Source organism: Solea solea, chromosome 9 (assembly GCF_958295425.1).
Source record: "Solea solea chromosome 9, fSolSol10.1, whole genome shotgun sequence".
NCBI classification, from domain to species: Eukaryota; Metazoa; Chordata; class Actinopteri; order Pleuronectiformes; family Soleidae; genus Solea; species Solea solea.
The window spans coordinates 927,501-950,521 of NC_081142.1; the positions used below are offsets into that span (position 1 = coordinate 927,501).

The 23,021-nt window shown below is 39.5% G+C and overlaps 1 protein-coding gene across 6 annotated transcripts in view; it reads right to left on the minus strand.

Annotated features, from left to right (window-relative positions):
• LOC131466133 (inactive N-acetylated-alpha-linked acidic dipeptidase-like protein 2) overlaps positions 1-23,021 on the minus strand; it is a 396,981-nt gene that overhangs the window by 307,184 nt on the left and 66,776 nt on the right. For 2 of the 6 annotated variants that reach the window (XM_058639292.1, XM_058639295.1), the window contains one exon: positions 20,238-20,317. The exons of 3 other annotated variants lie outside the window; for them this stretch is intronic. The gene's annotated coding sequence lies outside the window, so the exon portion shown is untranslated. Of the gene's footprint in view, positions 1-20,233; positions 20,318-23,021 lie in introns of all 6 variants that reach the window. One more of the 6 variants, XM_058639294.1, reaches the window with a different exon arrangement.

Below are 23,021 nucleotides of genomic sequence, written 5' to 3' on the forward strand. Positions count from 1 at the left end.
CAAGACCTAAGACTTTGCGAGACCTCCTGATTCTAAGGACTCCGGGTCGGCTGTCCGATTTAGCAAGGTTGGTTTACTGCTAATAGGCAGTAGGGGGAGTGGAGACTGCCCCAAATCTCACTGCAGACATTTACCCACCACAATGATTTTGACCTGTTATGGTAAAAATACTACATAGTTCTGCATTAAGAGGCTGTGAAAAACAAGCAAAGTCTTATTGATGTAATTAAAAGGCTTGTGTGCCTCATCTGGACTATGAAATTCCACATAAAGATCAACATTGTGAATTCATGCATAATGTAAGCCACTGGAAAAAGACATGACTGTCTTGTGACCTGCTCATCATGTGAAGTCTCCGTCCATGTTCTCTTCTAAGTGTAGGTGATTATGCATTCTCCTCAGGGGAGCGAGTCTGTGGTGGAGGTGCACAATGTACTCATCATGCCCTTTACACATGAACACACACTTAAACAGTACCTGACCTGATTACCAAAACCAGAGTGCTCCATCAGAAATAACTCCTGAATCCTCTAGTCACTGAATTATGCAGCACATGTCAGATTATGGATGTGATAAATGGATTCTAGGCATTATCAACAGATAAATCAAGCTATTTCACATACAATAAATGGACAATTCATAGGCAGCGATGATAATGTCTGAGGCTGTTTTAGTTTTTAGGGTACTACGGTGCTTCTGCATAGATGCACTGTGGTGGTGAAAGTCAAAAGTTTTATATTATTTTGCTGTAAAAGTTACTCTAAGTTTCACTGTCAAGTTGCCAAATGCAATCATTTTAGATGAGATTGTCAAGCCTTTATAGCATGTTGGGTTACAGCTCCAACCATAAAGAGATTTTCGGGTTGTTTTTTTTTTGCAATAATTCAGTTTTTCCCCCTAAGAAGGGATTGCTTGTCTTTCCTGAAGGACACCGGATCCCAGCATCTCTCCTAGCGGAGGTCGGATGCAGAGGCTTTGCAGCCTGTTCTCTGGCCAGAGGCTTCAGTATTTTAGACATTGATGGAGCGAGAAAGAGGAAAGCTATCCGCAGTACCACCAAAGCGGCAGAGAGGGCCTCAAGATGGGTGTGGCTGAAAAGAGGAGAGCCATGGAGGCATGGTAGTTGAGCCATCTGGACACAAGCTGGGGTCTGATCAGCCCCAGCTGGGTCACCTGGAGGAGGGTGTATGATGTTGAAAGACCTGAAACACCCGATGATCACTGAAGATGTGTCCAGAGGCATCAGTAGATGTATGCACACAGAAAATTAAATTAAATTAAATGTACTCTTTGGTTGGACCAACATGTTAAAGTCTCCAAAAAGAAAACTGGCCATCATTTAACTCTATATGGAATTCTTCATCATTTGTTGTTGCCATGGTGCTCATCTTGTGTTATAAACTTTGTGTTTGTGAGGAATTGTTGGAGAACAATTCATCCATTGCTCATTAATCACACAACCCTGAATTAAATGACTAGTTCTGGCCATAGTGTCCTTCGTTATATTGTTTGTTTTTCCTATGAAGAGAGATAATTATGCATCACTCTGCAAAGCTTATCAATGCTTATTATTCCAAAACTGATTGTTTTGTTGGCAAAGGGTTTAGACATTTTGAGAGAGAATACAACATGTTCTGTTGGAGAAAAGCTCAATCATTTCTTTTTTGCAGTAACCTTCAAGATGTTTTGTGTTCTTGCAAAAACATGTTCTAATTTTCTCAAATTGTCAAAATCAGAGTGACTTAAACAAACCACACAACAATATTAAAATGGATTCATTCACCTCAAAAGAAGCACAACAGTTACTTTATCCAGACCTTAAGCTTAAGGAAGGGAACAATCGCTCCCCAAAATTCAATTACAGTGATAGTCAAACTATGAATCATGACTCGACTGCATCCTGCATCGCAATTTAAGTAATGTTTTGGTTTACGAAAAAAATAATCTTTCACAAATCAGATTGAATTCATCCATGCTTTCAATCCCACTGTCCTCTCTTCTGACAAATTGCCCTTCAGTCATTTTGTGTATTTTATTTAATATTTTGGCGAGAACAGAGGGGAAAAAGAAGCCAGGGAAATATGGGAGGCAAAAGAAAGAGAAATAGAGGCAGATGAAAGAAAGAGACCATCTCACTCTGTGCTCTGTATTATTAACTCCCTGGTGAATAAGTGAATGCAATTTCCATTAGCCATAACGCTTGACCTGTTAACGCCCAATGACATAGAAACAGATTTTAGCTGCGAGATACGATGGGGAGGCAGATAGAGAGGAGAGAGAGAGAGAATATAAAGGATGGAGATAAAGAAGTGTTGGGTAGAGCGACTGCGGAAATTAGTAAAAGTGTCAGAGAAGAAGACGAAGAGATAGTGAGAGTGAGGGAGAGAGATAATCAGACAGTAAAGGAGATGAGGAGAAAAGATGATGGGAGTGTTGATGGGATTAAATATGTGGATGAGGTGGAGGGACACAGATGCCAGGAGGTGTAACACACACACACACACACACACACACACACACACACACACACACACACACACACACACACACACACACACACACACACACACACACACACACACACACACACACACACACACACACACACACACACACACACACACACACACACACACACACGGTCTCTCCTGGGAGGGCAGTGCTCTCTCTGTGCAGACACACACACACGGTGACATCAAACATGAAGGACACACATTTCCACTTGTTTTCTGTCCAGATAACATAACACAGCAACACTCCATAATTGTGTGCAAACATTCTCTCACACACCAAGCAAATTTATTGGTGTATCCATTGGTTTAGAAAAGCATCTTAAATAAGATAAGAATTTACATATTTCACAACGACAGCTCCCCCTTGTGGAGTTCAACAATAAATCATGAGGATGCTACAGCCTCTTCACACTAAAATGATGGTGCTTTTTTAGGCTGGGCTTGATTCAACTCTATTCATTGTTTTTGCTTTTCCATTAAGGATAGAACCTGGTCCCTGATGCTGCTCTGGAGAGGTTACAAGCGAGCTGAGCAGAATGATGTCACTGGAAGAGTCATGAGCACGACTTCAAACCAAAGAATCAAACCAATGTCAAACTGTAGATCAGTTAAAAAAGCCTTCATTCAAATTCAGAAATATGTTAATCTCCAACATTTCAAGGAGTGGAAAGCCAGTGATTGTGCAGGAAGTACTGAACATTTTTTTTTTATTATTATTATTAAGTACACCAAAAAAGAAAAGTCACAGCAGTTTTGTGCCGCCTTGCTATGACGACCCCGCCCACATTGGTGACCATATGCTTTTGTGAACACAAGCCGTGCAGCCATGTCGATGCCCATTGAAGAACAGCCAACCACTCACCATTCATGTCCTAAGATTACTCATTTGTTTGTGGCCCCTCCATCAGTCAGATGTTCTGTCATGAGGATATGAAATGCTATCACTGCCTTGATCTCATAGCTGGTACCTGGCTAAGGTGTGTGTGTGTGTGTGTGTGTGTGTGTGTGTGTGTGTGTGTGTGTGTGTGTGTGTGTGTGTGTGTGTGTGTGTGTGTGTGTGGTGTCATAAAGCAAATCGTGATACCTCCTGATTCTGAGGACTCTTCTTGCAACTAACATGGACATTTTGATATAATGCCAAATGACAGGATTGCCATAGTTAATGTAAAAGCAAAAAAGAATCAAAGTATAACAACAAAGTATTAATGATGTGCAAAGACCAACTCAAGATAGGTGGTTATACAAGAACTAGAACAAAAAAGAAAAAGAAAAAACAACCTCTAACAGTTTGTGATGAGATCAACATCTCGACATCTTATCCAGGAGCAATCTGTACTAATTGACTTGACAAGGTGTCAATTGTTGAACAATTAGATGTGTTAAATGGCCATGTAATGATTGCAGAGCATGGTGGCCATATGGATGAGCCCCGCTGAGATCTAACAGTTGGCAAAGGGCCCAACACTCGTATCAGAGAGAGGGAGAGAGAGAGAGAGAGAGAGGGAGAGCGAGAGAGAGAAGACGGGAGGGAAACTTGCCTCCACCTGCAGCAACAGGAAAACTGTATGTGACTGATGTGAATTATGTTACACTGACATTATACGTTTAATTATTGGAAATGTGTTGTTGCTTTTTTTTCCCTCCATCCCTTCAGGTGCCTGTTTTACCTGATGATGCAGAGGTTGAGTGAATTGAGGCTGGGCTCACACTGGATGCATGTGCAGAAGATTTTCCCTTTCATTCAGATCTACAGCATGTTCAGCAGCCACACAACATGCAAACTGTTGAGTCTCATGCAAGCTCTTTTTTGGGAATAGAAGTACTTGCATTTTTTATCTGTCAGGAACACAGCACGTCAGTTTCAAAGTAAAAACACTGAAGCATTTCCCTGAAATACAGTCATTGTCTTGGCATTTAGTTTTATCTTATTTTATCTTTTTAAGTAAACCCAATGCCTTTATAACTGAAACAAATTTACATAATACAAAACAAACTGACAATATGTGAAACACAAATTTGTTTTGTGAAATGTTTGTATTGTTATATATTGTATAAGGTGTGTCTTCTGAATGTAGATTTGTCAAGGGTTGTTTTGCACTTAGTGGCGTTAAGGCCACACAGTTGTCACTGCTTTTTCCTTGGGTGTATGTGTCTGCATGCATGACGTGTGCGTGTGTGTGTGTGTGTGTGTGTGTGTGTGTGTGCCTGTGCCTGTGCGTGTGCGTGTGTCTAGGTGGAACCTGTAAGCTGCTTGGTCCTGCACAGGAGGTTCCTGAATAAGAGGCCTTATCATTGCAGTTGTGCAGGTTTTAATAACCCTTTAAAATTGTTTGTTTAGTGTGTTGCAGATGGTATCTTGAGAGTTGGGAAGAGGGAGTCTCCACATTCATGTTGCAATCAGGTTTTCCCCTAGGCCTGGTCCTAACACAGGCCACCAGACTTGATCTCTAATGACAAGTGGATGCAGGCCGAGGCCTGAGTTTAAGCCAAAAAGTTGTCTATTCCAGCTTTAACTATTGATACTCAATACTAATATAATAATAATACTCAATACTAATATACTCAACTGTATATTGGGACCACATTTATTGAATGTTGCATCTATGCGTGCTTGCATGTGCATGTGTGTGGTCATTCATTAGCAGACCAGAGAAATCATCTCCATTATGAGCCTCTCATCCTTACATTTCACTACACCAGCTCTCCTCCCTAGAGACTTCCTGACCTCTGTGATACTGCTTCAAAGCAGTTTCACTTTCACTTTAATCTTTAATGAAATAATTGCACTGGAGAGGAAGTGATGGGCATTTAAAAGGGAGATTTCAACTACCCACTACAGTACTAAAGATGTAACAGAGTTTATCAGCAGGAAATTGCACCTTGGTAACATTGGAGAGAAAGTACTTTGATAAGTGAATTGAATTCCATTTCATTTCATTTGTTGCTTCTGAGCCCACTTTACATGTTTACGGTAAGAGAAAGCACTTTTGTTTACAAAGCAGTTTTAGAAACATTTCAAACAGAGACATGAGTGAACGAAACTGATACAAAGTCGAAATATACAAACTATAAAAGACTGTTAAAAAATAGCATGAGGGATGAATAAAAGCTTAAAAAGGACGGAAGTACACGTACTGTAGATAAATAAAATGAAATGTCTCTTTCTTGATTGCATGGGAACACTGATATTAAATATAAAATACAGAATGATTTCTTAAACCAATACAAATTCTTATTTTAACTTGACATTTCCAGTTGATTCGCTGTGTTATTTTGGTTGACGTCTACTCCATGTTATTGATATTGGTATCTACAGAAAACCACCACAACACCAATTATAATAATTCCACTTTGCTACCAGAGCTGTGAATTGATTGCCAACAACAAATCCCCTATTACCATGTAACGCCGTACTCTCAGCCCAGTGACAGCTAATTAAAATCAACATGTTAATTAAGTGTTAGGGATTGAACAGGCTTCCTCGGTGTCCAGTCTGATTCTGCCCAGTCGAGTGGTAACAGAGCTGCAATCCTCATTTTACATGAACGTCACTGTTTCTGATAATGCAGAGGAAAACAAAAATAAAAGTTATGATGGTGTAATATCATATAAAGAAACTGGATTACGAAAGCAGGGTTCTAACCAGGATTTTATTTTAGCGTAATGCTTATATTATATAAGCATGTGAAATGTGAAATCTAAATCACTGGGCACAGAAATGTGAATAGATAAAGGTAAATATGTCACATGTTAGCTATTTGCATGAGGGGCAATTAGACCAAATGTGAAGCATATGTTTGCATTATGTTCTGCATTGAACGTTCTTGTACAATGGCTTTAGTTTAAAATTAGATGTGCAATTTCAACTACAAAATGAAACCAAATCACTTTTTCCACATTAGTTATTGCGGTTAAAAAAATTATCAAGTATTCATAACAAAGTTGCTTGAGTATCTAATAATTGAATACTTCTGCACATGTACATTTTCAGTAAATACAGGATGTTAACTACACATATACACAGTTTCAAAATGTTCTGTGTATGCACCCAAAGAAATGGAACTTTCAATTAAAGTTAGTTAACATTGGGCATTGTCTCATGATTATTCATCGTCCCTGGCCCATCTGCCCTCCTCACACACACCACCCCCCCCCCCCCCCCCCCACACACACACACACACCTAGACTGAAATTGATAATCTCACGCCCCTACTGTGAGCGTTGCATGGTTCTCCTGCTAAAACATTAAGGGACGCTGCAACAATGTCACATGATCATTTATTTAAATGGGTTCAGTGTTTCCTCTACCATCTATTATCTTGTTCTATTTCAGATCAGTGTGTGTTTGTCTGTCCTTGTTCTCCTTTCTCCCTGCTCTGCTGCATAAAAGGCCACACACACACACACATGCACACACATGCACACACATGCACACACATGCACACAGAGCAGAGGAGGTGGAGTGAAAGTGACTCTGGTAAATGGTGTGTTAAATGTTTCTAAAAACCAAAGATGGACTAACCTTGACACGAAAAAGCAGACCAAAATATCCCTATTTGTAAACAGCCTGCTAACACCGCTACTGTGAGGACGTTCTGCTGTGTTTGACTGTAAATGTCTCCTGACAACACAACACAACATCGCGGATATAGAAGCAAATAAAAATGCAAACGTACAATGACATCCTGTCGCACTCAGAGCTATAGGTATCAAATAATTGAAAGACCATTTAACAACAATAGTAACAGTATAATTCTAAATTATGAAATATATCAAGGCACTTTCCAAAGTTAAGAAGAGAATATCTTTAATACAAAGACTCAAAACCTCTTTCAAAACATCAAAACTTCTCTGCGCATAAAGAAACCAGCAAGGACCTAAACAGCCCAAGTATCCCAGACTGTTTGGGAATAAAGAATTGGCCGAGCGAAAGGGCGTTTACAATCCCTGGGGCTTCCTCATCGCTTCGCCTGCAGCATCTCTTGAAGGCACACGAAAGAAATCAGCATTGTCACCTATTTATACAGCCATGAGGCCTTAAATGGCACTATGGAATAAAAGGTACAGGTACAGGTGTTTTGGGGAGATAAGACCCTCATCTGCCTACCAGCACACCCCCCCCCCAACCTGACACTTTTAAAGGCCTTTAGCTGGTAGGAAAAACAGGGTGATGGCTATTTCCAGTTGCCAACCCATCACTCATTCTCCACTTTATATACAGATGTGAGCTCAAGAATGATGGAGGAGGAGGAGGAGAGATGACCTGTCATCTCAGGGTCGAGAGTGGATTATGGTAAACATGGAAACTAAAAAAAGAGAGTGATGCAAAAAAAAGACTATATTAGCTCTATATTTATGGACACTAATATATCCAGTGTTTAAGAATTAGTGACATCTATTGGTGATAGTGAAGATTGCAACACTCCTCAGTTTCCCAAGCACAATGACAAACTATGGTGGCATTTGCATTTTTAGACTTCTCCTCCTTTTTCGGTTAATGCATCAGGTCGATACGTAGACTCTGTAATTATACATTTAAACGGTTTGATGATTGGAATATTCTAGTCACTGATTCAATAAAATAATCAAATACATAATTAATATTGATCATCGAATAATCAGTTTAATTAATCTTTTTTTTTTTTAATCAAACAAGCGCTCTGATTTTCAGCTTCTTAAATGTGAATATTTTCTGGTTTTGTAGCTCCACGTAACATCATTAAAACTGAATAATTTTGGTTAGTGGACAAAACAAGAAATCTGAGAACATCCTTATTACAACGATTGGGAAACACTGATCAACATTTTCCATCACATTCAGATTAAAAGATTATGAAAACAATCATTAGTTGCTTTAGTTCATTTTGGAGGACACATGGATTTCCTTTGGCCTTTACTTCTCGTCTCTTTACAACATGTGACCCGACCACCTGCAGATGCAGTATATGAAACAGGTAGAAGCTCAGGATGTGTCTCTCATATAGTCTCACCTCTCAAAGGACACAGACATTGTTAAACCCAGACAGGAAATGAGTTCTGTGCTATAATGTATGACAGTGAGCAGTCAACAGGGCCTCCCTGATCACCCTGCCCTTCAAACCTGATGGATACTAATGTGTCACCACATGAAAATCTGTCATGAAACACCAAAATACAGAGGGATGGAGAGGAAATGGAGCAAAAATGACCCACAAATGGATCATATGTGGGGAAGTAGAAAAATGGGATTTCTATAAATGGCCACATTCTTCTGGTGCCTTGTAAGTGTCCATTGAAAATGTCCTCTAAGAGAGTGTTACTTCTTTGTTGAGGGCTATGTTCTCTGGCACATGCTAAGAGAAGAAACAAAAACAGTGCTCTCATTTTTCTCGTCCATTTCCGTCCTCCCTGTTTTTCCAAGACACCTTCCTCTTGAAAGCAGCCTTTTGAGGGTAAAAAAAAAAAGGATTCTCCTATTTCTGCATCGCAAGACATGTGCAAGTCCTGGGCATGAGTGCATTGTTCAGTGGAGCAAGGCACTTTCTACTCTACACTGAAGATCAAATCCATTGCCCAGGCTGAATTATTAACCACACACACATGCCAAAGAGTCCCAGTGTCCACTGGAGAAGCAAGGAGAGAAAATCAAGGTTAATGGAGAAAAAGGGGGGGAAGCTCACTGAGGTTCTAGTGAAGGCTCATATATGCTGCCTTCATGTTATGCAAAGAGATGCCTCTGTTTCAAACAATGTAACTGCCACTGCCCCACATACAATATCCCAATGCCTCCTTGATTTACTGTATGTTTACAGTTAATGCAGTAAAATAAAAGCAGTTTTAAAGTCAAAAAGCAAAGTCAATGTACATGTTGCCATGTCAAATGTAGGGGAATATTTAAACTGGTGCATTAAAACTGCACGGTGCATGACGTTTTTGCTGACGTCCCGATGTTATTTCAGAAAACAAGGACAAAAATATGGGAGAGAAAATATAAGCAAATATGGAAAATATGAGATATGAGAGATTACGACAACAAACGTAGCAAGAATGAAACAGCAGCTGCAGTGTTGCTGAGTGTCTTACTAACACACACAGTTCTGTATTCAGTATACAGTATAGTATTCAGACCCTTGTAGCAACGTAACAAGCGACAAATCTAGCAAAGGTGCAATTAATGTGGATGCAAATTATGCATAATTAAGTGCCCTCCCGTCACAGAGAACCGCTCGATCTAATTGGTTAACTGTGAATCTGTCGACATCATCAACAACACTCTGATTGTGACATTAAAAAAAATATTTATTTTCCTTAGTTTAATAAGTTAATAAGATTCCAGTATGAACTGTATACTGCGGAGCACTGCTACAGGGATTTCAAAAACACGATTAATAAACACTCAACCAACCAACAAGTGCCAGTGTATAAAGGTTATACTTACTTACTATATATATACACAGTATATATATATATATATATATATATATATATATATATATACATATATATATATACACACTTTCTATACGCCCTGAAAGTCTCTGTGGGGTGCATTTGTAGACTGTAAACAATAGTATACTCGCGCACAAAAACACAAATGCTCTGTAAAAGGAAGGTTGGCCCATCTTCTTGGCATGTCTTGCCCATGTCATAAACACACTCCCTATCTTGTACTGTTTCAGGAATAAGCTCCACAACAGGAGTGGCACTAAAGAACACTTAAGGCAGCCACTTTTCCAGACAGCACAGTGGGGAGATAACAAAAGGTGCCTGCAAGAGTCAATAAAGAAGCCAGGAATAGCAAAAGGATATAGCTGAGAGAGGTAAACAACCCTGAAGAGAAAGATTTTTATTTATTTTTTTCTTCAGTGTATGGGTTACTTACACTGCTTTTCAAGGCTCTTAGTGTACAGCACATTCTGAACTCACACTCCTGTCCCTGAAATGACCCAAAGCATTGGCCATGGGGTCATTTTCTACAATGTCATGTCAATTTCTATAATAATAAAGTTTGGCCAACTTTATAATGTATCATGAATTATTTGTGTTGGTTTTTTCAAGTGGCAAACAGTAGGAGCCGTGTTTTCAATTGAATTTGTGCGCGACAAGTAAAATTATAAAATCCATGTTTTGTTGAATTGTATTTCCCTAATGTGTTTTATTTTCTGTGGAAAGGACAGACTGTTGGTTCAGATTATATGACTTGGACTGGGTGTGAAAACTCTGCTCATTTTTGCCTTGTTATATATTTTTAAACTAACTGAACTGGACGGAAGTCTGACAGACATATCCCTCATCCTAGGCTTCAGTATTGCATTCAGGTTTGTTATGTTAACATGTCCTTGCACTGAACATAATGTTGCCAACATTGATAGAAGGTCAATCATTTTTTAAGCACCCTGTTAAGATAGACCACTTATAATAAATTACAGTGTCCAGTTAGCCCTGTGCCTTTTTTGGACTGTGGGAGGAAACTTGGCGAACCTGGAGAAAACACATGTGCACACAGGGAGAACATGCAAACTGCACAGAAAGGCCCCAGACTGGGACACAACAGTGCTAACCTCATGTGTAAATAACCCCCCGCCCCCAAAAAAAAGGTTGCTGATGATTCAGGATGAGCTTGTTTCATCTACATAGAGAGAGAAATAATGTCATCTTAGAGACTGTGACTGTAGCATGACTTGGTGCCAGACAGTGTGTCTGAAATGGCTGATCTCCTGGGATTTTCACTCACAACAATCAATAGAGTTTTTTCCTCAGAATGGAGCCACAAGAAAAGCCTTGTTGATGAGAGAGTTTAGAGGACGGCCAGTGTTTTCAAGCTGAGCCGCCCAGAGCTGAAGTTACAGAGGATTCCACTCCTGAAATCTGAGACTGCAGTGGACACCAACACTTGGTGGGTCCATATTGTAACAAGTGGTTAATTGAGTTGCTGTTGCTTTATTATCACCTCAAACATCTGGTCATTCTTCTGTGGCAACAAGACTATTTAGCCCCAACTACAGCTGTTCAATATTTTTTTTTTCTCTATATACCCGAGAAAAGATGACTGTGCATGAAGAATTCCATGAAATACTCTGACCAGCCTGCATGGAGCATTCTCAAAGTCACTTCAATCACTTTCTCATTCTAATGCTTAGTTTGATGTTGTCTTGACCATGTATACATAGCTAAATACATTATATCGCTACCATGTCTCCACCATTTACTTAAATCAGTCACAAGCAGAATTGAGGCAGGCAATAGTTGTTTTTTTCATTGACTCATTAGAAAAAATAAGCCAGTGTGGAGGTGCTTGAAACCTGTATCATCTTGAAGACTCAACTGGCTTCAAAAATAAGTCCATTTGTAGGTGTATGAGAAAATGAACCTCAGTAAAACATCAGTTTAAACCACAGTTTATGGTCTCAATCACTCGTTACATGACTTTCTTGTTACAGCAAAATGTCCACTGTGTAAATTATGATCTCATTTATACCATAAAGCTAGGTTTAGGGCACAGCTATAAAGTAATTGACAACAAATGTCACCTCTGGTGACCTACCAGTCGTTGAGCTCTAAGTTACATCCAACCCCACACTTCTTCCCCAGCTCCATCTTGAATATAAGATGGTGCTTGACAATCAAATCCCTCACAAATGCGGACATTTCTTGGCAATCGAAACAAGAAAAAACAAGTAAATACAAGTGAACAGTCATTTGGTACTAATTCTGCATGTGCATACATGTCTGCAGTTTAATTCATACTAAAATGAACGTCCACACCAGTCCAGCATTTCACAAGTGTGTCGTCATTTGTATGCCCTTGTATTATTTGAGCACTGGATTGTACATGTGGGGCTAAGGGTTGCAAAATTAATGTGAATTTTCAAAATTGGGAACTTTCCAAGGGAATTAACAGAATCAACTGAAAATGTTCAAAATTGAAGGTTGAGGAGTTAAAAATAATTTAAGTAAATTATATATTGTTGCATAATCTTGGCTAAAACAATCAGATTTGATGCAAATACAATTGATATATCCATATATCAATGTTACTCCTCAATCACAGGCATATAGCACACCATTTACTGCAGGACTATTGAGGCCACACCCCCTACATGCCGAGTGAACTCAGTTAGTCCACTATACTTCACTGTTTGGTTTCATCACTTACAGTGTGACAGTCTGGGAGCTTCATACAGGTACAGTCGCAGTAGTAACACAGATGGCATCTGCCTGTGCCATGCAGTGATAAAAAAGTGATCTTAGATTAAGTGACATTCTGCTGAATAAGAGAAGTGCACTACCACCCACAGATATACTCAAACACACACACAAGTTGACACAGACATTCACACAAACAACCTCTGTGCATGAAAATGTGAAAAAATGACATGTCAGAGGTGAATGGATAAATAATAGAGTCTGACAGGTGGAAAATTGAGATTTCTCTTAAAACGGTGAAGTGGCGCTCTAAAACCAGACGATCTCACCTCACTGGTGTTGAAAAGACCTGCCATAAACAGGAAGTGGATATGAGACAAGTTGACAGGCTGTCACAAAACTCAGCTGAGCTGCACTTTATGTACAAAGAGGGGGAAAAAAGGGCCTAAAGGTGCATCTTCTTGCAACATTACTCAAAGATGAGTTTTCATCTTTATGAGGCACCTCGTGTCTCAGTCCGCAACAATCTGCCCGGAAGGACACCCGGATGTTTTATCCATTTTTTCTCTCTCGCACATCAGCTCCATCAATGTCCCTGCCTTCCGCTCATATGCCACATGCTATTACGGTTCCTCCAAAATAATGTCAGGCCCACACTTCCCCGGGGACTTTCTCGCTGCTTTTACTTAACTTGACAAATAGCTCGAGTCAGATGTTGTGCTACGCTGGGTTAGCAGTGACAGAGCACAAATCAAATGAGTACAAAGCACAAAACTTTGCAGAGTTCATCTATGGTTTCGGGAACTTAGAGGCTTCATTTAATTTAGTTCATTTGTGAAATGAAATATCAAATATGAAACAATCAAAAAATTATAATCCAATCTCCATCTTTTAACCACTTTTCTAGACATTTCAACTCCAGACTTGATGGTATTTTACTTTACAGAAGCTGAGAAAGTACAGCTTTTTTGAATTGCTTAAGTAAATCAACAATCAGTGATTCTTCATCTATTTTCATCTGATAATTGTAATCATGGTTACTATGTTTGATATGTGATGATATCAGTGACCATACCTGTCACCATAACATTAATAAATGTGAAGAGAAAAGAAGCTGGAGATAATGGAAATCTTGTTGCATGTAACTTAATGTAACACAAACCAGTCCCTTAAATCTGAGAGGTAAAAAGAACTGCAGGATGTGTGTTGAGTTAAAATGCCAGTGCATGGTTCATGTCCATTAATAATAGGGGTGTCATGATCTCGATTATTGATTGAAACAACATTGTGATCTCGACCTTCAAAAGCAAACGTGGAATCGAGGAATTGCCCCCAGTGTGACGTCCTGTGGGGGGAAAAACAGTGTTGTGGGTGTAACCGCTAACCTGAAAGTGCTGCCAACTCACAGTAACCACGGCAACTGCTGTTTTGGGCGACACACAGACCAAACTCGAACCCCCTAAAGCTTCTCTGAAATCACCGGCGTGTAAGTGATGTTATGCATGTGTAACAAAGCACAGGACATCAAAGATGTAGACATAACTTTAAAAACAACGCTGTCCTCATTTGGATTAAAACGTCCTCAAAAATTAAACTAACTTCAGCTAAAGCAATAACTACCGCTATAGGTGTGTCTGTAGCATCAGACATGTGACCTTACTCAGTGGTGGAAAACCCTGGATTTAAACATTTAAATATTAGCCCTAAGCAGGTCTCACCTTGACACAAACGTTATTAGAGGGTGAGCAGTGCAAACAACAGATGGCTGAACACAGTCTCATGACTTATCTTCTCTTTACAGTTGCTTTCTAACTGACTGGTTATTTTTACCTAAACAAATTGTTAATACATTATTTAAATTTGACAATAAAGCCTTAGTGTGGTACATTGCAAACAAATGATGGACATCATGACACCATGTAGATAAGTGATATGGAAATTAAAAAATGAAATGAGTAATTATGACATACAAACTGATCTAGACTAAACTAGTCTAAAAATGGCAGATCCATCCGTGCTAAAAGAGAGGAAAAAAAGTGAACCGTGAGCATAAAATTGAAAATCTAATTGTGCTAATGAATGCAATTTTGATGATTTAACGTCTTAATGTTTGTTTAAGTGTGTGTGTGATTAAAGCATGTTTCTAATTTAATGTGATTACACACTAAGGCATTTATCAGGATGTCTGTGGTTAATATCTGGTTGTGAGATTCTCATTCATTATGTAGATTGAGGTGGCCCACCACAACATGCTCCACTGTTTAATTGTATGTATCTGTGAAATGGTGCTATTTGCCTCATGCTGTCACACATTAAGTTTTTTGTCAGACACTAAGATCATGTATATAAAAAAAGGACGTTTTCTTTTGGTTGCAAAAAATATAAATAAATAAATTGACCTCCTGACCTTTTGATGACTCACAATTTGAAATGTCAGTTTCTGAAAATATTGGACCATAATAGTTATTTATCACACGGTGTCTTGACATCATGTTCTATTGAAGGAGACCCAAAGTTAGCAATTGAAACCATTATTAGTGATTCCCAAACACTGGGTTGGGACCCACAGATGGGTCATGGAAGCCTTTTTTCGGGTCCCCAAACAAATTTCCTGAATTTTCCCCAACCCTTTGAGTGAAAAAAATATGAAATAAATGTTTTCATGATTGATGTTGGGACACCACTGCCGTAGTTTGATTTCACTCTGCAAAGGAACACTGCCGTTATCGAACTGATCTACAGTTCATTACATTGTTTTGTAAGATTGTGCGAGTCAGGTTCTGTTAGAGATTTCCTTCTAGTAAAAGGGAGTTACTTCCTTTCACCGACACCAAGTGCTTGCTGCCATGTTATGTTTCTCTCTACATGAATATTATTAGGGTTCGAGCACAAGGTGCGTAGAACCCTATATATTATTATGTCTTGGCCTTACTGTGTTGAGCACAATGAGAAAATGTTACACAATACAAGTAAAAGTGATTTGATTGACTATTATAGACATGAGCGACACTCCAACCTGAATGAAGTGTGTCACCATACAGTATAAATTCATTCATTCATCATCTACCGCTTTATCCTCAACATGAGGGTCGTGGTGGGGCTGGTGCCGATCCCAGCTGGCATAGGGCGAAAGGTGGGGTACAGCATGGAGAGGTTGCCTGTTCATCACAGGGAATCTCAAACCTGTGGTTAATCCCCAAATCTGCATGTTTTTGGAGAACCTGGAGAAAACCCACGCACACACGAGGAGAACATGTAAACCCCATGCAGGCCCTTGTTACGATTGACACACAAACGCTGGTATTCTTCCTTCAAACACCAACTGTGTGGGCCCACAGTATGAACTATCATGGATCTAAAATTACGTCATTAGCGCTTCCTGTGATGCTTATCTCGTCTTTATGATCATCATGATTACCAAATGATCAGACTGTCAGTGTGAAGCCATTCTAATGAGCAGCATTTAAACAATACAGTAACATGATTATGGTTACATGCTTTTTTAAATCTTTGCGGCTCCTAAGAATCAGAATACTTTTATTATCCCGAAGGAAATTGTTTAACTAAGATATTATAGCATAAAAAACAACAATACTGTATATACATTTTTTAATATAAAATGTTGGTATTCTTCCTGCTTCTGTGTCCTACTGCAGAGCTCAGGACCTCTGACATCAGATGTATTAGACCATCAGTGGTCTCAGCAGTATCCATCCTGAGCTCGTGTTGTGAGTGTGTTTTATTGCACTGTACATGTGTGTGGTAAGAGTGTTATTGCATGTGTATGGCCACATGGTGTGTAATCAGCACCTGCACTGCATTGAAGGTCAGGGAATGAAGCTTTAAGCTGCTCTGCTTTACCAGCTACAACAAATACAACTGAGAAAAACCACTGAACACCTGCACTACATGTGCACTATAGTTGTACCATTACATCCACGCACATAGAATTAATATACATATAAATACATATACACTAGGGCTGAACGATATATCGTTATCGTATCGATATCTAGATATGAACATTCAAGATATTCATATCGCAAAAGCAACGATATAAACAATATAGATTTTCCCCCGCGTTCGCCCTACATGTACATTTCTGGCACAATAAACTTTTACATTTTTACGTTTGCCCTTGAATGCACCACTGCGGCCAGCCAACCACAAACCTTATTTCATGCTTGCTGTGGATCGACAGCTGAAGCCAACCAATGACAAACATAGGAGGGCGGGAGGGAGACGGACACTGAGACGCGCACACACACACACACACACACACACACGACATACACAGCGGGAAAGAAAGTGACATGAGCGCGGAAGATAATGCGGCCGGTGGCGATTTTGTGCCAAAACATAAATCATCGTATTTTGGATTTAAAAAGGATGATGTCAACCAGAGCGAGGTGTTGTGCAGGTCGTGCACAACACGACAACATGTTGTGCTACAAAGCAAGGTAGCACAACAAACATGTTTCACCACCTGAAACAACACCATCGCGTGCTGCACGAAGAGTGTAATACAATGAGAGAAACACCGGGGACTTCTCAGTCATCCCAAAAGAAGCCCAAGCCACGTGTGTTTACTGATGCGTTCAGTAGCGTTACACCGTTTGAGTTGACGTCCATCGGACATAAAGGCGTTACAGACGCTATAACATACCACATTGCAAAAGACATGGTACCCGTGTACACAGTCTCACAGTGAGTTCTCATCAATAAAACTGCACTTTCCATGTGGAAAGTTTCCACAGTCTTTTGTATTATGATGTTTTTATTTTTCTGAAAAATGCTTGGTTTTCACCGAACCCATAGTCATATCGTATCGATATCTCTGGCATGAATATCGAGATATGAAATTTTGTCCATATCGTTCAGCACACACACACACACACACACACACACACACACACACACACACACACACACACACACACACACACACACACACACACACACACACACACACACACACACACACACACACACACACACACACACACACACACACACACACACACACACACACACACACACACACACACTTATATGACCTTTCACAGTCCACAGTCCAGTCCTGCAGTATTGCCACAGCCCACACTTTGTGAATTGCTGGTCAAAGGCTATGAAAACCGCAACTCTGCGCTGTATTTCACGACTTTTGAGATCATTTCTGTCATTTACCTCACCTAAATGTGATACAGTTGAACTTAAAATGTGTGTTTGTCAGATGTTTTGGAGTTGCTGGCAGCCATTATCTCCTATCCCCAGAACTGAGACTCAGCTAATGTCAGTTGGGATTGGCTCCAGCTCCCAAATCTACGAGCCTCAAAGGAAAAGCAAATGAACAGACGGATTACAATTGTTTTAGATTGAAGTAGATGGAAAATGTGGGTCACGCTCTCTGTTGTGTTGGCAATTTGAGTCTTATACCCAGCATGGAACTGGTGAACCAGACTGGTTGTTTATTTCAATGACACCAGTGTGATTAGTCAGTGCTGGCACTGTGGTCTTTTCCCTTCCATCCCTACGGTAATAGATTAATTTACAATTAGCTCCAGTGATCAAAGTCCATCTTTGTCTGCTTCTAGCAGTGAGAAACATCTGTTTCAGTGATGAAAACGCGCACATTTCATCGACACGGGGGCGCGCACACATAAACAAATGGAGGCACACAAGGCGTGTACACACATGTTCACACACACACAAACAGCCTTTGATTCAGGGGTGAGACATCTGCTGTTTGTTGTTCACAAATTATTGATAGTGGTAAACAGAAAGTTGAGGGGAAAACAGGCATTTCTCATGCTGATGAAATTTTCACGACCTGTCAGCCAGTTCAAACTGACGTTTGTTACGGAGCAGGACGTCATGACAACACCAGACACAATATCACCATCTTCCAAAAACGGTGTGTGTGTGTGTGGGGGGGGGGGGATTGACAGAAACAAAGAAAACGCTTCATGAGAGATGAGTTGGAACATGGTTTTCTATTTTCTCTTGTTTTTTCACAGAGCCCTACGTTAATGAAGATGTTTATCACACTGTGTGATGGATTTCCTGTGAGTTAGACATCATACACGATAGCCAATCATGAATTTTCACACCTGATTTTTTTTTATTATGGTAATAACAAGGAAGAAATTGCAGCCTGCATGTTGGCATCTGTATAATGTAATTAGTTGAGGAGTTTAAGCATGTAAATGACAGTCTCTGTATATGTCGCTCACCAGATGTGCCCCTCTTACTCCCTAACATGTGGCCATCATGATGCCAGATTAGTAGCACTTGAAAATAAGATGGATTGACACCGTGTCCCAGACATTGCTCGCATAATTTATGTGCAATTAAGGAGAAAACGGAGTTTGCTTCCTGTTACAGTTCTGCAATGAGCTGCTGTCAAGTATATACAGCTGAAATCATCAATCAGCTCAGATGTAGGTCATGTGTGAAGTTAATTCAATTATAATTATTGCTCGACAATAAGGGGACACAATGTACACAAACACCATACACATTCTCAACCTAAAAGAAGTCTTTTATTGCTGTTTTATACAAACTGTTTCCTCTAATACTCAAGAATTATCTTGTATGTGTGTGTATTGATCTTATTTCCGGCAGAACAAAAAACAAAACACTCTGAGTTACTTTTGCATTTAAAAAATAGGTCTATATGTGACTGGTGGTCTGTGGACGGTAGACAATGAATTGCCCTTTAGGGATTAATAAAGTTTTCTGTATTTGTATGACATATTCTGTCAATCACACCATCGCCACACCCTAAAATATTCCTGCTGGAACCTGTTGGATGCCCTTCATGACGCAACCCTCAAACCTTTCAGTAATTTGTGTTTGTATTATGTTTCTATAGTGTATTTGTTTTATTTATCTCTGATGTACAGCACTTATTAAAGTGCTTTATAAATAACGTTGGATTGGACACAAATGTCCAGGTTTTAATATAAGACTGGCAGACGTGCGGCTTCTAGTATTTTAAAAATATGATTTTCCAAAGGAAAATGCATCACAGTGCTGCCCAGAAGCTCCGCTGCAGCTGAGCTGCTGAGCTGGTGACCCAGTGTGACAGTATGAGGAAAATTTGCCAAAATATTATATTTAAAGATGTTTGTGTGTGCAAAATGCACAAACACATTTCCCCTGGTTTTAAACAAATGTTAAATATGTTTTCACAAGACTGAGTGTGAAATGAATTACTCTCCAAATACAACATAGAAACAAAGTTTAAAAATACTGCAGTCACATTAAAACATATGACACATTAAGGCACACAATCAAACACACACACACACACACACTCTCTGACACACAAATATCTTGCTTCAACCCCCTTCAGGACAGTCATTACCATCACTGGGTTTATTTATGACACTCCTCTCAGTGCTGGCAGAGAAACAATGTGGCTGCTTTTCATAAAGTCTCTGTAATGGAGCCCTAATGGATTTGTCAAATTGACAGGGGAGGAGAGGAAGTGCTGGGAGGAGAGGGAAATGGGCATAAAGTGGCCTTTGATCAGCGTACGCGTGTAACGCGACATGTGTGTGTGTGTGTGAGCGTGGTGTTTGTTTGCTCACCCACCGCGCTCTGGTTTGTCAAAGTCAGCCTTCACGTCACGCTGGCTGTGTCTTCATTTGTCAGCAGACGTCGACGGCGGTTTTCTATGAGAAAACATGGAAATACCATGGAGACTGCAGATAATTGTCACTTTTTATGTTTTTCTCAACATTTACCTTCATATGTCCTACTTTTATGTATATTAGGGATTTCATCTCAAGCTAAAATCCTACTCTACAGACAACTGTTGCGCACACACACATACACACAGGGACAAAAACTGATCATCTCATGCTCCTGCTGAGAGCGCCGCACATTAGTCCTGTTAAAATGTCACACCATTTATATAAAAGGGCTCAGTTTTTCCTCTGCCATTCTTTCAGAACATGCAACACTCATTTCAGGTCAGTGTGTGTTTGTCTCCCACACACACACACAGCCACAGAATGGATGATGTGAAGATATATATGTATGTTTATTTATGTCGGTCATATCAGTTAGATCACTCATCATCACCCATCATCTTAGTGTAGTCCACACAATACACATAAGCGAAAGGGAAAGTGGGAGAAGCAAAAGCGTATCTAGTCCCGCCCCCATTACCCACAGAATACATATATTCATTGTAAAATACATCATTTCATCATACTAATTTTTATTTTATGTTTTTTTCATTTTCTTTTTCATATGCCATTTTGACAAAAAACATGTTTCAGCATCAGGTAGCACTCAGGTAGGAGTCACAAAATGATCCAATCAATATATAGCAGATTGTGTTTGAGACCTCGACTGACCAGACGAAACAGTCATTGGCCCACAGGTCATTTGAGTTTGAGACGCCCTTGTTAATGTTTATCTTTTTCAATATACTCGCATGAACAGATTTATTTTTAAGATCAAAGTAATAATTGAATATTCATACCAATCTCTAATATACTGCATAATGAAAGAGAACAATTAGGTTTTCCCTAAAAATGCCACATTTTGAGTATTTTACTCGAAAATAAGGTTAAAATCATAGATGAAAGACCGTTCTTTTTTCTTTTTACAAAGTATGACAACCTGCCATGTGTCAGGCCCTGATGGCACACATGACACTGTGTATGAGCGCTGTCATGGAGACAAGAGCAGACTCACATCTATTCCCTTTCAAGTATAATTACACGTCATCTGAGGACCTGACACCCGGCACACGTCAAACTTTAACATTTTTCTTTTTTTAACAAAATATTGCTAAGCTGTTTCTTAGTAAGAAAAGCATCAGTGGAACCATGACAGCAAACGGTGTCATTTATGTGACACTGTGTCCTGCTCAGCTCTACACTTGAAGAAGTGAAAAATAATATTTAAAAGAGGTGATTTTAAAAATAAATGAACACGAGTTTTTGAATATAACTCTGGGAATTCACTGTCTGACCTCAGGAATTAAAAGATTAGTGAGATACAAGTTTAGCGCATCCAAAGTCTATTCAGTAAAATCTTAAAATCAATAGTAAAAAAAACAGCCAATTAAGATAAATAAGCTAGGGAAATTGTCACATGACCTAGTTTTCTACCCTGAAAAGAGTAAAAAAACACAGAACTGAAGAAGCCTCTTGGATGAGAGGTGAAAAATCTTCAAACTGAACTGGAACTACTGAAGATGTCTACAAGCTGAATGACTGAGAGCCTTCACAGAGTACTGTGTCTCTTGATTATTTTTGGACTTTAAACAGACAAACAATGAGGTTAATACTGATTAGCAACTGTAATAATGACAGAAAAACACAATTTGAGCATTTATTTTCCCATGTTATTCTCTTTTAGGGAAACTGTAACCTGTTTGCACAAAACATGGCAACGCTCATCGAAACACGAGTAGAGACATGGAAGTTGTCAGTTGAATCTTTAAAAGACTCCGCGATATGAATAGTTTTACGTCAGTAATATAAAAGTTAAAAGCCACAAAACAGTCAATGGCCATGCAGCTTAAGGGGGTAACAAAGGCTCAGTCATTTTTCAACTGGTAAATTGTGGGTTTGATTCCTAGCTTCCCCTAGTCTACATGCAGATGTGTCCTTGGGCAAAACACTTAACCCTACATTGCTCTGACAGCTGTGTGTGTGTGTGTGTGTGTGTGTGTGTGTGTGTGTGTGTGTGTGTGTGTGTGAATGGCAAAACTGTAGTGTAAAGCAGCTGTGAGTGGTCATCAAGACTAAACACCTTGTGATTCTTTTGCTGATGTCATCACAGATGCACATTAAAAAATAATTAGAAAAGCGCAATATAAATAAAATGTCTCCTCTCGCCCACATGGGCATGAGCATTCAATAGGATTTGATTCAGTTTGATTGTTGCTAATCCCAGCTGAGATGAGGCGAAAGACGGGGTACACTCTGGACAGGTCGCCAGCCCATCACAGGGCTATTCAACAAAGAATACTATCAAATATTCAACATATCATCAATAACACAGCGTTGTAAAGGCTGTCTGCCACAGTGATAACCAACAACATTAAATATCTGTCCAAGCAAAACACAATCATAACCTGTCATTAACGGCAACAACAAAAGTAACCAAAAAGCAGACTCCTATAATTTCATGGTCCCCAAGCAACAGCAGCTTTTTTCTGTAAAAACAAATTGAAGGATGTTTGTTTTTACTATTACTATTAAAGCATTACCCTGATTCTCAAGCTATAATCAAGAACATTTGACTGACAAACAAAACAAAGAAGACAATTTGGCTGCAGCTATGAGACATTTTTAGCAAACACCAACATGAATTTCAGAAAGGTTCATGTATCTCTTCTTGCAGTATGCAGTGAAA